Below are 5,064 nucleotides of genomic sequence, written 5' to 3'. Positions count from 1 at the left end.
ACCAAATGTATAATCTAAGATAAGTTTACGAAATTAAATAAATTGAAAATCAAATGTAATAAAGGAAAAATACAGCTGAAAAATGAACAAATAAAATATTGCCTACCTATTTGTAGCTTTAAATATTTTTATTATTTGTAACGTTTTAATGCATGGACTGACCTAATGTATTACTAATATTTAGAAGCGAGAGTTCGAAGAGGACGAACACGACGAGTAATTTGCTGTACAAAATATAGTTATCTATAATTTGTACTTCAATATTTGGGCCTATTCGTTGGCTTTTGCTCTTTGTGGGCCTATTGAACATGGGTAGGCTCTCCATCAAATTACACGTGTGCCACTTTCTTTACTACCGTACGAGTATATTTCTTACTCCTCAAAAGTTGAACTTTGACTGCTTCACAATTATTTGGTGAGTTTTTCAATTTTCTTTTTTGTTGGAAAAATTCCCTTTTCTCCTTTACTCTTTCAATATCAGATCTTTTTAATTTTTCTCTGCAATGATCTAATTTTTCCATGATATGGCATGTGATGTGGTCTGATTATTAAATTTTGGGCTTTGCATATTGTGATTTTTGCTTATGAAGCTAAGACTTCAATCTCTGGAAATAAGGTTTTCACATTTTCGTTATTTATTTCACATTTTTGGGTCCTTATTTTGATTTACTTACTCATGCATGTTTCGAAATTGATACCTGGGCGCATAATTTGGAATAGTAGATAAATACACTTAATCTCAAAAGTAATTACTACTTCAAGATTCCTATAGGATTCTAATCTCATGAATGAAGCTCAAATTAATTTTTCACTCATTCATAAGGGCAAAATTCCTGCTTGAAAGCGGGTATACTAATTTTCATTTATCATCTGATCTTAATTAGTTTCTTCTTCTCTCTTCCCTTTTTTTCACGTTTCGTCCCGTTTCCTACTTCTTGCAATAAAAAATTCTTTGGTTTCTTGCAGAATTTTGGGTTTTGATAGTTTTGGTCTTTGAACTGATCTTTATGAAGAATCTTTAGGACTTTCCGAGATTTTCTGTTGTCTTTGAGTTTTTATTTTTAATTATTATTATTTGTTGCGTTCATATCCAAATATCTATAAAAAGCCTTTCAAATATTTTAAAAGATTATTTCAGCCAAAAAAATGGTTGAAGTTTTAGATTATCTATCACTGAGAAGTATAAAGCACCTGTACTATATTTGTTGCTTAATAGTTATTCTAATGGGCTCTCTGTGTTGGCTGCTAATTTCTTTTTCGCTTTGACTATGTTAGTGTGTGTACTATGTGCCACCCTTTATATAAGGTTACGTGCTCTGTATTTTCAACAACAACTTCTGATATGAATTCTTGACGGTCATGTCTTCGTCTTCTTTCTTTTCTTTCGTAATTTTGTCATCTTTTCTTCTCTCTCTCTCTCTCTCTCTCTCTCTCTCTCTCTATATCTTTTCTTCTCTATTTATATATATGTATAATATAGCTTGAGCCTCTGTCTTTTGAGTTATTTTGCAATCTTTATTTGTCATTGCACTTATCTATCTGTACTCAGTTTTCTTTTGAATAATGACTAGCTAAAACTTTTACATAATGTTCTTGATTTCTGCATACCTTGTGTTTTTCCGATAAATTTTATCGCTGTTACCAAGATATCATGGCGCTAATAGGCAACATCAACCAAATAATGATCGAGACACCAGATTAGAAATGTAAAGTCCAAATTGTTGGCATAGGCCGAGAATGAAAAAGTGAGAAAAAGAAGATTTCTAAATCTTATTTTAGAAGATGAAGAAGTAATTTCATCTATCGTTCGTATAATGTAATCGAATTTTTATAATTATAAGTTAGCTGCATCTCTGATGAATATTAACAATCCACAGGAGCAGTAAATTAGAGGGGTCACTTGGGCGATGACATTTAATATTATGCCGACAAGCTTAAGCTCTTCCACACATACTTAATCTCCACTACAAGAGTTAAAATTTCATCCACTTTATACTAAAGACCTTTACACAAATTTTATTGTGTGCTTAATAGAAAAATTATAGTGGAACCAAAATAGTGATAGAGATATACTAATGCCACCACCAAGCAAGTTGAATCTGGCTGATTTGTACCACATTGCTGCTGATCTTGCTGCTGAAAGTGGTAACTCAGTTCTACCCAATATTAGTATGATGAAATATATGATTTTATGAAATACATGAACCGTATTATACTTCATTATTTTCAAAACTTTCTGCTGAAATTATCTATTATGGCCCTCCAAAATATGCAGGTCGAGTTCTAAATAGGTGCCGGGAAATTATTTTCACAGACAATAAGTATACTGAAATATTTTACATTATACACCACAATTTGACTCCTCAGAATATAATATACATATATCATTATAAATAGATATATTCAATAATTTATTCATATACTCTTACATTTGTCATGAAAAAAATTGGCTTCTTCTCACTTTGTGGCAGGACTTCGCAGAAGTCGAAGGAACCAAACTCCATCAGAAAATTGAGGCGAAAATCAATAACGATGAAGGATATCCAGTAATCCTTAGGAGGATTATAGAAATATCTCCTTATAATGGTACGAGTGTACTCATTTTTCTTCCTTATATATTTTTTATAGAGAAAAAGAGAATACAATATTACACAAAGATTGTGGCATATACAGGTTTATCACTGCAAACTATATTCAACTTAACAATATAAAAATAGATCGCCGCTTATCCATAAGCGTTGGAGTTGATCAATTGTTATAAGATTTTTTATTGTTATTCTCGGACTAAAATATGTAAGTGTACACCAATATTAATTATCATGTATATTGTGACGATAGGCAAATTCAAACAAAGACATGCTTGTAAGTTATGCATCAGACAACTTCTCGCGATCATTCGACTTCAAGAAGTCGAAGGAACCAAACTGCAACAGAAAATTGACCCAAAAATCAATGACGATGAAGGATATCCAGTAATCCGTAGAAGGATTATAAGAATTTATAATGGTACGAGTGTACTCAGATTTCTTCCTTATATATTTTTTATAGAGAAAAAGAGAATACAATATTAGACCAAGATTGTGGCATATACAGGTTTATTACTGCAAGCTATATTCAACTCAACAATACAAATAGATCCCCGCTTATCCATAAGTGTTGGAGTTGATCAACTGGTATATGATTTTTATTGTTATTCTTTAACTAAAATATGTATGTGTACACCAATATTGAATACCCTGTATGTTGTGACGATAGAGAAAATTAAAACAAAGACGCTTGCAAGTTATGCATCAGACAATTTCTCACGGTCATCCGCCTCTCTCATGATGATTCCTGCTCAACAACAAATTATCCTCATTGGAAAAATTCAGTCACAAACTTTGGTAAGTGTAGTAGATATTTAAACGTGTACAAATTTATTTATAAAACAGAGATAAACATGTAATTTTTTGTTCGTTGACAAATTGGAAGTTGTCACGTTGAGGAAGAAATTTCAATATCAAATAACATGTAGTAGTTTTTGTGTGCTTGAGTGCTTGGGCTGCAAATAAAAGTTGCGAGCGAAAGAAAGAAGAAATTTTGACTGCACCAAGTGTAAATGGACAACATTACTTCCTCGGGTATTATAGTTTTACCATACTTAGAAGTATCATTTTAGCAAATATATCATATATGTACATATATTATACCATCTTTAATTGCATGTATATGTTCCTGATTAATTTTACTAATGGTAGTGGTTCTACAACTGCAGTAATTTTGGGTGATGTAGCTGAAAAAATGCTCGACATGACAGCAAAAGATATATTTGACACAGCATGTGATAGGCACAAACTTAGACCAATTAGTTATTTTGTATTAGTATATTTTATGAATATTCTTATTATGTGACCCACAATTTAATTATTTTTAGCATGAAAAATTCATCTATATGTACTTTTACGGTACTTTCATTTCAGCTTAGTTTACCCGGTACTTTAGATCTAAAAAATTATCTTTCACTTTTAGAAATAACTCACGCACATTAACAATGTCCTAGATATGTTTTCGGACATAATCTTCCGAATTCAATTTAGATAATCATTCTTGAAAAGTTCTGACAATGTGCATATAAGTCTATCCGTGTTATCCTACATAGAAAAGGAACAGATCTTTGCACCAAATATTGGCGAGAGAAGCAAAAAGTAAGTCAAGGCTCTAGGAACAAATGAAAATTTTTAAAAGATTTTATTGTTTCAAAATCCAAAATATATATAAATAAAAAAAAATCAATTTTTTTTTATTGTTTCAATTGTAGTACCTCTTTAAAAGATTTTCGAAATTTCAAAAAAAATGAAAAAAAAAGAAGTTTAAAATGTATAAATATTTCCTTGGTTTTAAAAAAAAAAAAAAAAAAAAAAAAACCTATAACTAAATTCCAGAAAAATAGTTATTCTTCTTTTCTTTAAAAGATTTTATTTTGTTTCCCCTATTTTGATCCAACCGAACTACGCCGGTTTGATTCTCACACGGTGTGAGATACGTAGGCAACTCTCATCGGGTCCAACCTCCCATTTTGCAAAAAAAAAAATCTCTTAAAAAAGATCTAGATAATTTTAATTTTTGAGTCTAATAAAGGTTTTTTTTATAATCACCCTAAATAAATGTGCAGGATGAGCACGATACAAAACGAACCTTTTTCAATAATGACCAAGATCCCTTTTGAGTTGCGATTATGGTGGAACGACTTAGGCAAGGAGGGGCAAGGCAAAGTAAGGAAATATCTGAAAGATCTCCCGGATTTACTAGACATTCAGCCTCGGGGCGATATTATCAGATCATTGGTCACTTACTGGGATTCGGCGCACAATGTATTTCATTTCTCAGACTTCGAGCTCACCCCGACTTTGGAAGAAATAGCGGGATACATTGGGGGTGATGAAGCTCCGTTAAGGTTCAAATACTTGATTGCACCTAGGGCCGTCACGGTACACCGGTTTCTGGATTTCCTGAAAATACCCCGAACATTTCACCATCCAGATCTTGCCAAAGGTTTCTGCAGTCTCCACCTCATGTATGCTAGAT

The 5,064-nt window shown here is 31.9% G+C and overlaps 1 long non-coding RNA gene across 2 annotated transcripts; it reads left to right on the top strand.

Annotated features, from left to right (window-relative positions):
• Positions 1–1,472: 1,472 nt before the first annotated feature.
• LOC142179555 (uncharacterized) lies at positions 1,473–4,205 on the top strand. Of its 2 annotated transcripts, XR_012708061.1 has the most exons (4): positions 1,473–2,586; positions 2,839–3,173; positions 3,256–3,620; positions 3,755–4,205. It is a non-coding gene; the product is annotated as an uncharacterized LOC142179555 (long non-coding RNA). The 2 variants fall into 2 exon arrangements; XR_012708056.1 differs by lacking the exons at positions 3,256–3,620; positions 3,755–4,205 and having other exon boundaries at positions 1,473–2,321; positions 2,472–2,586; positions 2,839–3,249.
• Positions 4,206–5,064: the final 859 nt, after the last annotated feature.

Source organism: Nicotiana tabacum, chromosome 1, assembly GCF_000715075.1.
Source record: "Nicotiana tabacum cultivar K326 chromosome 1, ASM71507v2, whole genome shotgun sequence".
NCBI lineage: Eukaryota > Viridiplantae > Streptophyta > Magnoliopsida > Solanales > Solanaceae > Nicotiana > Nicotiana tabacum.
The sequence above is the reverse complement of the archived record's forward strand: the minus strand, read 5'-3'. Positions and strand labels throughout refer to the sequence as shown.